The sequence below is a fragment of the Leptinotarsa decemlineata genome, unplaced genomic scaffold (genome assembly GCF_025532065.1).
Source record: "Leptinotarsa decemlineata unplaced genomic scaffold, Ldec_3_MD MMD2_tig00001064_RagTag_RagTag, whole genome shotgun sequence".
Lineage (NCBI taxonomy): Eukaryota > Metazoa > Arthropoda > Insecta > Coleoptera > Chrysomelidae > Leptinotarsa > Leptinotarsa decemlineata.
In genome coordinates, this window is record NW_027412558.1 from 11,734,123 (window position 1) to 11,747,223 (window position 13,101).

The 13,101-nt window shown below is 35.6% G+C and overlaps 1 protein-coding gene across 1 annotated transcript in view; it reads left to right on the forward strand.

Annotated features, from left to right (window-relative positions):
• LOC111517914 (uncharacterized) overlaps positions 1 to 13,101 on the forward strand; it is a 1,107,665-nt gene that overhangs the window by 259,747 nt on the left and 834,817 nt on the right. The window lies entirely within an intron of this gene.

A 13,101-nucleotide genomic window follows, 5' to 3' on the forward strand; every position in this document is an offset into this window, starting at 1 on the left:
GACTCTACTGTTTGAGCTCCTTAAAGAATCAAAGTAAATATTGTCTTCTCTCAATCATTTGTGACACTCTCTGGTCTCTGATAAAACGTTTTTAAAACTGCGGTTTGATCCTAGGTCGACTTTTAGGATCTCTCCCAAGTCATAGAAAATTGATACTCAAACCTGAAAAAAATTATTCAAACACTTCTACACTTAACACACTCTAACTTTGCCAATATTCATCATTGTCCTGCTCTACTTCAGTCCTGCTCTCCAAGAAAATGCAGATCTTAGAGAACTATTGATTGATCACAGGAAGTAGGAGGTGTCGACATATATGACATCACCAAAATTCGGTAGTTTGGCTAAATATAGAGACCCGACGTATATTCCATATCCTTTCATGAGAAAGTATTTACCAAAACTGCGTATCTATATTAACTGATAAGGTTTGGATCTGATATCCATAATTTGAACCTCGGATTCAAACATCACCTTCGTTATATCACCCGGCTATTCTTTCGAATTTCCCAGGCAATCAAATTACTTTCATAATTTAGAACTTTTCTGATTGATTCAGTCATTCTTGTCCGAATAATATCTGTATTTTCATTGATCCTATTTCCAAAAACTGAATTCATTTCACCTAATGTTATTCATATATTCTTATTATCTTTTATATTATTAATATACCTAATGTAATCTTCAGAATAGCAATCTCTAATTGGGTCATTTCACATGTGACTATATCAGATGTTGAATTCTGCCATTTGATAGTTTTTTTGTCAGTATATCTTGTCTGTTTTCGAATGTTTGAGTGTTTCTGATTCTTCTTCTACTCGCGGGTAATCACAGCCATAGCATTCATTCGACTCAAAACGCTGCTTCACCGCCTTTCCACGAAATTGAGTGATGCTTACAGTCATTACTGCTAGTACTTTGATAAGCAGAAATTCTAGTCGAAATCAAAACACGGTTGATGCCGTGTTCAACTCCATGGTGCCTATTGAATCGATCAAAACATTTTTCGAAAACACAACGGATACTTTTTTCATCAACTTCAGCTCCACATAATAGATCAAAAACTTTCATTACATTACAAAGAGAATAAATCAGCTGAGCATTCACTGAGGTTTCAATTTCTTTCATCACAGCCATTGAGCTGGCCTCTTCCTGTGATATCCCTAGATGAGTTTGACTTTGGACATGAGGAGTCTCTAGAGTCATACTTTTTTCGAAAAATGCCCGATGAGATGAGCAAGAACAACCCTGACGAACAAGTTTCCAAAAACCATTTGAAGTTAGTAACGGAAACGTTCATAGAATCAAAGACTCTAATTATTGAGAACAATATTTGGAGCCAAGAATGGTCACTTGAATAGTTGTTTGTTATTTTTTGAATTTCATCAGGTATTCTACTCCCAAGTTGTTTCATTTCCCTAAACCAGTTTCGAAATGGAAGAATCAATATGGGATGGAATTATAGTCATATGAAAAACTCTTACAAAAAGTTGTTTCTATCAACAGATCATTGAAAATATCATCAGTACAAAGCGGAGTAACAAAGTTTGTCCTGACATATGCACCTGGAGATCTGATACCAGAAATTTTGAAATGCGTCACATTCTATTAACTGTCCAGTTTTTTCAACTGTGTATGGTAATATTTGTATTACTGTTGGTTGATAAAGTTTTTCATCGTTCTGATAATAAACTCAAATCTCTCGTTCCCTGTCTATCTGTCTCTCTCTTAATTACCATCAGGCTGTTGTATTTTGTCGAAAAAAGGCAATTTGCTTGATTGATGACTCATATATTACAAGCAATTCTGATTGTTTGGATTATCTCAAATGAATTGACAGCTTGTAGCTCCTCTGAAGATAGTTTCAAGGAAAGCGCCAGATTTCTAAGTATCAGGAGTACGTTGCAAATTCTGTACTTTTCAAAGTTAAATTTGGTATAATTCGAAATATCACTTCATGAATTCCTCAATTTGGGGAACAGTATAATTGTGAAATAAACTTTCAAGCATCAAGCATTGCTCTCTGAGTATTTTAAATATGATGCCCTACTTATGCCAATAGAAACATGAAGTTTATCATTTGATATTCTCAATATATCATATTGAAGTTATGATCCAAGATGGAACGAAATAATAATATTGAGTAATATTTCAGCAATATTCAGTAGTATAATATTCGACGGTAGCCTACTAACACTAAACTTTTCTAAGACCTACTTTATTGCCTTTTCAATTTATAACAAATAACATATCATCCACATATAATAAAATTACAGTTTAATATCAATGGCAATATCATTGACATCGAAAGTAGAGAACATATAAAATATCTAGGTCTCATTATAGACCAAAATCTCAGATGACAAAAACACGCTGAATACGTAACAAAAAAGTTGGGATCATTGATAAAAAAATTGAAACTGTATCAAAAATTATTCGATTTGGCACAAATTAACATACTTTATGCAATCCTAGCCCAAACACATACAAACTATGGTATACTTATTTGGGGTGGGATAACTAATAATTAAATTAAAAACCCAAAAGTGACACAAAAATGGCCGATGAAGATAATGTATGATAAAAACCACAGTATAACACAAGTATGAACTGCCCCAAATAGACCATCCATACAACACTCGACTGGAAAACCAAACAACCAGAATACCAAAGGTTGGAACTACAAAAAACCAAAGATTCCTCTTCTATCTATGCCTGATAAATTTACAGAAAAATCCCAAATGAAATAAAAATACACAATGGTCGTTTCCTATTTAAAAAGAAGTTGAAGGTATGGATTTTAACTCAGTATGAACTGCCCCAAATAGACCATCCATACAACACTCGACTGGAAAACCAAACAACCAGAATACCAAAGGTTGGAACTACAAAAAACCAAAGATTCCTCTTCTATCTATGCCTGATAAATTTACAGAAAAATCCCAAATGAAATAAAAATACACAATGGTCGTTTCCTATTTAAAAAGAAGTTGAAGGTATGGATTTTAACTCAGCCCCCCGAACAAATTCTCCAAGCTTTTCAAAGAGAAATTTATAAAACAAGTTTAATATGAAACTTGAACTTGAACTGTCTTAAATATACTGCTCATATTTGTGAACATCAAGAGAGATTTATAAAAAAATAACGAAATAAATATAGTTTAAAAAACTAAAAATCCTGATATTGAAGAACATTGAACTGAACAGTTGAAGATATTTTTTTCAATTACCTAACCTTAAAACAATAACGAACGAAAAATACTACTACTATTGTGATAAAAACGACGGACGTTTGATATACAAAAAATATGGCACAAGGCGGCCACGCTTTTTTTACAATAATACAAGTATTTTTCGTTTGTTATATATATATATATATATATATATATATATATATATATATATATATATATATATATATATATATATATATATATATCATGTTTTTTGAAAGCGTGTTTTTTTACTTTATTAAACTATATTTTTCAGTTTTCAGTTTCGCATCCTATAAAACGGTGTTTTTTAGTCTTTTTAAACTATATTTTTTTATCTAAACTTTGGTATCGGCCAAAAGTATATTGCTTAGAAAAATGACCATTGATATTTTCCGATTCCGGAAGGGGAGCCTGAAAATCAGTTACCAAGCCAAAGGCAGCAGGCGCGCAAATGAGGGTTAAAAATAAAGCAGCAGACGGGCGTTTTAATAAAAAAAATACTTTTTTCAAATGAACAAGTACATGTATAGTGAGTTCGAATTATATCAAGGAGGTTAGGACCAGCGCCATCTGCCCGCGAATAGATCAAGCAATAATGTCGATATATCAAGGAGGTTACCTACAGCGTCATCTGCCTGCGAATAGATTAAGTAATAAAGTCGATATATCAAGGAGCTTACGTACAGCGCCATCTGCACACGAATAGATCAAGCAATAATATCGATAATTCTGTCAAATACAGATCCCGAGCTTGAGAGTTACAAATAAACAAACATACATGGATACATACAGATGAAGCTAATATAAAGCGTGTAAAAAATAGAATAATATCTGTGGGCGCCCAACTTTACCTATACTCCCATACTCAATTCAGTTTTATTGTTATATTCTATTTTCATTGTATAACTCTTTGATATAAACGTATAATGTACATAACACACTTTTATATATACATATCTGCACTGTTATTATATTTATTATTATTATTTTCATTTCATCGTTACATTTAATAGATTACACTTATGTTTTAATAGCATTCCCATGCACGGGTTTTTACCTTTTATGGGTTTTCTATTTTATTTGCTATTATTGCTACTCACTCTGTTGTACATATAAATATTGTACATATAAATATTATGAGCAAATGAATTATCATTATTATTTTATTAGGGTAGCCTTATTTGGCAATATAAAAGTGTTTCAAAATCTTTCACGATCATTGCTATTCATGTCTATCGTAACTCCTTTCAACTTTCTCACACACATCCCAAGTGTTGGCCCCAGCCTAACCCAATAAAGTGTAAAACGCGAGGTCCGACCGCCTCATCGCCTCTCCGCAAATATATGTAGATTCGAATAGAGGCGGCAACGGCTGTGCGGAATTGTGAATAACAGAAATTCGATTTGAGTTCTTCATTCGGCGCCGTTGCTTGTTATCCTCCACAAAGGATAGTTTGGTGGACTTTTGCATGTGAACCTAATATTTGCAGCTCGACTAGACTAGCTCCTAGCTCTCGACCGCCGTACAATCAGGCACGTTCTCGTCGGCTCGCGGATGCCCCCTTCCGGTCGCCTCTATACGTGGCAAAGGCCTCAATCAGGCGTGGCGGTTCCGTATTCAAATCAGAAGTGGGATATGGAGTTTCCAAGACGGACCGATACTTTGAACTGTTCGTGTGTATCGCTACTGTTGTACTCGCACCTTGATGTAGAAGCGAGCAAACTGAAGAGAACGACCGAAACATTGACCGAATTCCAGATATAATAACAATTGGCACCAGGCTTATAAAGAATTAGAAAAACATAACGATGTAGATGTCCAAGCTGTTGAACGTTTTCAAGTAATCATATTCGTAAAATAGACGACTATGTTCGGTTTTAACATTAGAAAACTGATTTCAGAGAATTCCGATATTGTCAAATGGGGATTGTGGAGAATATCAGAGGTCAAACATTTTAGAAAAAAAAAACTATACTGCGGTCACCTCTATTCAATATATATTTGAATGAACTCTTCAATTCAGATGTTCGAGGTGATGTAATGAGTTTTGCAGACGACACTGTTGTTATATGGGTATTTCAACGAAAACTTGACCCCCTGTAAGTCAGAAACGGACGTGTCATCGAAAATTTCAAAAAACACGTCAATTATTATTTATAGGGGGACTCATTTCAATATGGAAATCATACCCGAAACATCACTCCCCTACGGTCAGCAACTACCCCTTTCATTTTTTACAATAGCTTGGGGGTATAGTGATACATCACTCGAAATGTCTTCTGTCCCTCTTTCACTTCTGTAATTTTGTCGAAATTGGTTCATTCGTTCTTGAGAATTTGAATGTTGAACGTTTTATTTAGGAAAATACTAAAAGTTCCCTATCGCTAATTTCATTGAGGAAATCAACAAAAGTTATATCAATGGCAACACAATCAAGGGATAAAGTGTTCAAAATGCCTCCATCTAGTTCCATACAATAATACAGTATACTTTCGAAAGGGTTCCTTATATCATTGAAGATATCCGGAGTCAGAAATCGGCATTCCCGAACAATTCTCTGTCGCAGGTCTTCTAGATAAGAAGAATTCATTCAATTAGTAGTACACGTTTTGGAATGAACGACACTGTTAGTTTTTTCTGCACTGGTAGGTTTTGTTGAAGCTAGTTGTCGCAGAACGAAAAGTAGATAGTTGGCCACCACCGTCACTTCTTCACGAATTATTATTCTGTCATCCTTGTTCACTGTGTTCCAACATGGTTCATTCTACTGAAGAAAAAATAGACATTATTGTAACCTATTATCGAAATAATGAATGTTCCAAAGCTGCTGCAAGAATTTATAATACGAATCATCCAGACCACAATGTGAGCCAATATATATATATATATATATATATATATATATATATATATATATATATATATATATATATATATATATATATATATATATATATATATATATATTTTGATAAATGCAACTAATTTTCCTTTATTTTGAGTATTTCAATATTGAATTCTACAAAAAGGATTTGAAGCTTTATATCTTCTATTAATTATCTGCGAGTGCTTTCGACAGTTGGTAGTACTGTCATCTTCTGGCACTCCTCAAACTGTCAGTTTGAGGAGTGCCAGAAAAGTATCAATTGAATATACTAACCCATTTATATTGAAAATATTTCAATAATGTTTTGCATGTGTATTATGTTGAGGCCAGTAAAGAACCAGTAAAATTTCAACTGTATCGGAAGCTATTCTGACAAGTTTTTCAAATCTTTTTTTTTTATATGGGCATTTACCAATCCTCCAATTTTTATTCTTATTTGTGCTGTAACTATTAGAATTATTTGTAAAGTGTGATTAATTATTTTGAAAGGGGACGAATTGTTGGCACAGACCTGTCCTTCTGTGCGTTCCTATATTCATTCAGCATCTGTCTGCCTTAGTGCGGCAAGCCGGTATGATTATTAATATTATTAATCATAAAACTGAAACTATTCATAACTACTTTTCGTCAACATTATTATATAAACTAATAGATTTGAAGAATTGACAAAAATCGTTTTCATAAAAGTCAGGGAGTGGTCCCAAACCGGGCCTTGCGGGATCCTGTAGTTCTGCGGCAGCGGTGAAGATTGCTGTTATCTATCTAACAGTTTGGGTTCGACTAGTTGTATAACTCTCCTGTACCTCTGTTGCACACACTTATAAACCGTATTCATTTTTAATTTTCACACAACAAAACCTCTGTCTATAACATCGAATGCGTTGAGGTAACCTTCAATTACGAAGATGGTGAAATCAGCTTGATCCAGAATTTATAGTCAGTGTTGTATTTGCATGTTGCTGTAGGCGAAAACCTGATTGTTCCTTCGTGATGGGTTCATTTCGAATAAAATAGAAATCCATTCTTTGATAAATAATCATTTCAAAAAGTGGAGTCAAGAAATTGGTTGGTCTTAACTAATAGGGTATCGTATAAGTTACCTCATCATTGAATCGTTCTATGCACAATCTGCCAATGAATAATTATCATGATTGAGTTATAGTTGCTTTCTTTCGAATTAGAGAAAAAATAAATAAAACACTCATTTTATAACTGTCCAGTACTAGAGTACTAGTAGTGCCACCAAGATTTAGCCAAAGCCTCGGTAGATAATAACATTATCAGAGGTGGGTTGAAGGGCACGGCAGGAGTAGAGGTAATCGCATTGCCGACTCTTTAGCCAAAGAAGTGGCTGGACTAAGAATCCAAGGATCCAGTGACACCTACGGCCTGATGACTTCGACAATTGCGAAAGGAGCCAAACGTCACACCCATGCCCAATTCCTGAAAAGATGGGATGGAATACAAAAATGCAATCTTGCCAGGATCACCCTGGGCGAACCTGGGAAGCTGGCACCGAAGAAATATCCGGCGATGACCAGGAAAAATCTACGCTTAACAGTAGCATTTCTCACTGGCCACTGTCAACTGAGGATAGACCTCCAAAATATGGGGCTAGTGGACACACCTCTATGCAGGATGTGTAAACAGGAAGATGAAACTGTCAGGCATGTCCTATGCGTATTGCCGGAGTTATCGTCAATAAGAGAGTGTGTGTTCGGCGAGTCTTGGCCTACACCTGCCGATATAAAGGAGATGTCTCCCAGAGACCTGGAAAGGGCAGGATGGACGATGACCTAGGAGGACAACTCCTCGGGAGGATGTACAATGGGTCACATGTGGCCTAAGTGCTGTGGGCCTACACTCACTCTCCCTACTCTACAGATACAGATGGCCTCAGGTGTGTTATTTATTTAATAAGTTTGAAGTGAAATATGAAAACACAAGTACTCGCTTCAGTGTTGTAACATTGATTGAAAATCAATTATTTTTATTGAGAAACAATTACTACATTTCTGTTTTTTTTGCCGTGCTCTGCAGGTTTTCATCCCTGACGTTTCATCTACTACTGCGATAGAAATTATCAACGGCAATGAGGTAACGATCAAAGTGTTAGAGTTGTTCTCAACGCAGAAATTCGTTTCTGCGTTGAGAACAACTTGAGCACTTTGACTTTACCTTAAATAATATCTACCGCAGTAGTAGACGAAACTTCAGGCATAAAATCCTGCAGGTCATGGCCACAAATCCGAAAAATAGCTTCGATACAGTCATCTCCGGTCGTCAAAGTTTACACTCAATGAATTTTAATTTTTTTTGCTGCTGCATTTGTATTACATTTTAACTATTTATAACTAATTTCATTCCAAATGAAGATTCAATCATAACTTATTTTCAAGAACTGACGGGCTGAGTTTTCTTTCGTCCGTGTACAGTCATTTCATCGTGTCGCTAGCGGGGAAAGGGGTGGCGCAGCTCTTTCTGAGAGCAGTTTAACAGTTCCGCAAGTGCGGGAACAGCTGGAACGGACAGATTCATTTCGAATTGCGCCATTTCCATTCCGCGCTCCTTGCTTCTGACCGCGAAACTTTGTACAGGTGCCTCTTTCCTCGTATACCTTTCCTGCCTTCGTCTAGACTAATCACGCCTCGATGCAACTACTGTGACCGCAACACAATGCTGTACCGCCTTTCGGATCTGGAACTGATATTCGTTCGATTGAAAAGAGGCGGCATTTGAAAGATGCGTGTGATCTACAGGGTTATTGAATTGTAATGAAACGCAGAATTGGAGCCTTTGGGATAGAATTAATCCAAGCACTTTTTCCAAACACCTGAACTGCAACACTCTTCTCGACGCGCAGTTCAACCACCAAGTTGATGCTTGCTTTGGAAAGTTATTTCTGTTCAGATTACTTTTCAATATATGGTGCATCTTCCGGTTATATCCAAAATAGGTTACAACTCCATCAACATTCACATCATAGAGTGATCTGAAATAAAATTAATAGAAATATCATTCAAGATAGGAACAACATCTAAGATTACCATGTTATAGATCCGAATACATCTCAGATTAGTCAGAATTTACTTAATATTGAATCAATCAATTGATATTGATATTGAATCAATCAAATACAAAAGATATCAAAAAATGAAATTTGATGGAATTTTACATTGACGAGATAGTATATATTGTAATAAATCAGATTTCACTTTCTGAAGTCCCTCTTGGGTCTCCAAGGTCTCCAATGTTATTGCTCTCCATGCATTGGCTGTGTTTCCGCAGAAGTAAGGTAATCTCTGCGGCTTTTATCTGAGATTTTTGCTGAACGGGTTCCAACTCGGTGACAGAGTTGTGGTCACCTCGTTCAGGGTCGAAAACTCAACCGAGTTCATCAGCTGCTCGGGCAGCTGCTCAAAAGAGGAATTCTCCAATTCCTGCTCTCTCATGGTCACGGACCATGCCGAGAAGGGGATCCGAACTCCTGACAACTTTACAGGCTGTATCCAGTACCATTCTGTCATGTAGACACTCCAAACTCAAAAGTCCACGGCCTCCCTGTTGTCGTGGGAAATACAACCGTGGAACGAACGATTTGGGATGCAAATCTCTGATGATGAAATGGTCCTCCAATAGGATTTTCGGATGGTGGTTGACTCGAGCGCTTCCTTTTGAAGATTTTCAGAAATCATCATTTCTACTTCAGGCCTCTTCAATCTTTGGTTTCTTGTGTTTCCTCCATATTTTGCTTCATTTTTACAATAAAAAGTCACCTGAACAATGAACAATTTCGACCTTTAAGTGAGTGAATACCACTTTCTGATGAAATACACAGCTGCAATCGATTTGTAAACAATTGTCTGACATGTTCAATCATATCTGGATTATTCGTTATGACACTGAAATTTTCAATTATTCAGTTCCTTGTGGCATTTACATCTAGAATATGCGTTTACTGAACAAGAGCCTTCAGATATATCGAAAAATAGAATCTAGTGGATTTGTATCAGGACTGCAAGCTGACCAATTTTGTGGCACATCGCATAGCTTTATTCGAAGCTTCGATCAGCAAACTCAAGATATGGCCTCCCAATAGGAGTTTTGAGTGGGGGATGATTCAATTACTTTATTCTGCAGTGGGTTTTTATAAACCACTGTTTTCGACATCCCTGAGGGTCCTTTTATGACCAGTACAAGAGGAAACATCATGATTACTGCAATTGCTAACAGACTCGGTAGCAACTTCCAAATCGATTTCTGCAACATCAAAAGATCAAACTCAAAACAAATTCGGGGCAAACTGATCAAAATCAGTGCAAATAAGTCCCGTCAATGAAGAAATAGTTTTATCTGAAGAAAATACTCAGGTACAACACATCACAAGACAGTCACTTTTTCAAAATTCCACTATACACCAGAATAGTTCTATTATAATTTGTTATGATTTTCGTGACTGGTTTCAGCTTTGCTAATAGTTGTGGGTTGAAATCCATTCCTTAATTATTTCTGGGGATTCATCAAACTGATCTCGCGCCCTGAAAAGAACCTCGGCGTTCGTTGCCGTCATCAATTATCGTTAGCCTCTGTGTTCTTGTCAAATTTTCATAATTAGCCCCGCGACACTCTCGAGTGCCATTGTCGACGGGTTAACGAAGAGTACTCGGTTGAAAGATACGTTTTCAATAGTGAAAGCTACCCCCCACAAGCTCTCCTCCCACTCTCATCAGGGTTGGACTGGGAGAGTGTAGTTGTTGTATATGAGTTATTTGTTTCATGACTCATTTGTGTGCAAAATGCAAATGAGATGTATTGTGCAAGGCTTATTATTGAACACAGGGTAGGTTAGTTGTTTTAGATGAACAGTACAGTTTCATTCGAATTTCAAAATAGGAGTTTTTTCTGTTATGGTATGGTTAACCTATGTATAGGGAGCACGAAATCATCTCTTCTTGTTGTTGATTAATATTGTTAAAGAACAGATGCCTATTTTTTAATACAAACATTATGCATTCATCGTCATTATCCCATTATTTTTGTAGACATATCTACACGATTATACTTCAAATTACTCATCATTCTGATTGCTCTTTTCTGAGTTACAAATATTTTATTCATATTACTATTGCTTCTCCAAAATATGATTCCATAGATTCAAAATTGAAAAAATATAAAATTTTTACTGATTCTTTGTTGAGATATTTGTGAACGACCCTTATTCCATACGATATTTTGCTCAATATGTTAGCTGTATAATCAATCTGTTTGTTCCATTTCAGGAATTCATCAATATGAAGTCCCAGAAATTTGGTGTCTTCTGAATATTTTATAGTAATGTTTTCAATATTGAAATTTTTAGGTCGTTCTATCTGAAATTGATTAGTTCTAAAAATTATAAGATCAGTTTTAGATTTATTCAAAATTAATCTAGTCCTAGTGAACCATTCTTTTGTATCATTTAACATTTCCATATCTGTTTTTACTACTTCAGGGTATGTTTCACGGCCTATTGATATTAGTGTCATCAGCAAAGATTTTAATTGAATCATGTGTGTTTGAATGATAACATAAATCGTTTATGTAGATAATAAATGACAATGGACCCGCAATGCTTCCTTGGGGTGTTCCTACTTTCACTGCCGCATTCACAGATTTGTATGTTCGACCATGTTTGGTAATAGTTACTATTTGTTGACGATCTATTAGGTAAGAATCAATCCATTTCAGTGAGTTCCCTCTTATACCATATAGTTCTAGTTTTTTTATAAGTATCTCGTGATGCAAGCAATCAAATGCCTTTGACAGATCTGAGAACATACCAAGTGCTAAATATTTTCTTTCCATTAAGTTTGTTATATTTTGAGTAAATTGAAATGATGCACTGTTTCTTGATCTCTCTCGTAAGTATCCGTGTTGGTTATTGCTAATTATATTACATTTATATAGGGAATTTGTAATGTTATTACACATAGCTAGCTCAAATAATATTGCAAAACTTGGTAGAGTATTTATAGATCATTTGTTCAGAATCCCCCTTTTTATAAATAGGTTTCACTAGGGATAGTTTGAGTCTTGAAGTATAGCTTGTCTGTTTGAAATATTTAATGCACAATTTTTTCTCATGCGAGCCCAGTGCATCTGGAACAATTAAAAAAATCAGCACTTTCTACAAATTTCATCATATATCTTCTATTTCGCGATATAAGTTACTAAAAGTTCTGTTGGTTGTTATGAGAATTGAATTCTATACAAACTATGCTTGTTAACTTTGTTTACCGAAAATATACACTTTTGAATTAAAATTTTCCAACCAGCTGATTTTAGAACGCTTCACTTCACTAAAAGCGTATTTTAGAAGTATCAAGGTGAAAATCATATCCTTGTATTCCTGCATAGTAGCAATGAACAACAGTGGTTGGGTTCCATTCATTACAACAAATTTAAGACCAATATGACTAAGCCCAATCTGCCTAAACTCACTCCAGCTTCTAACGCAGCATATTTTCACTTTTTAAGAACATACCATCAGGTCATTGAATAGATGTAGATGATCAAAGACCCGAGCAAGTGGAAAAGGTATCAAATAACTCGGGGACTGAATTCCATCAGGATGCTTTCATCTACCCCAAACTTATTCAAGACCATTTCGTGCGGATGAATATGAAAAAGTGTGGTTGCAGAAAAGTGGGTTCGGTTTTTTCCATACTTATACTAACAACGAATGTGAAAATAGAAATGGGATTATGTCGACAAAGAAACGATGCTGCTCTTGATACAGGGTCGCTTTTTGATGAAGAAGAAGATCCGCCAAACCTTACGAAACAAGCGAAGCGCATATAAACTTGTTTTCTTTCAGTGTTAAGCTTTTTGCAAACTATGTGCTAGCCATATCTGATGATATGAATGAGATCACATCGAAGAAGAAGACGATGCTGATCTATATCTGGAGCCGCTAGTTGAAGAAAGGTTATCAAACGCTACGAAATGAGCGAGGCATA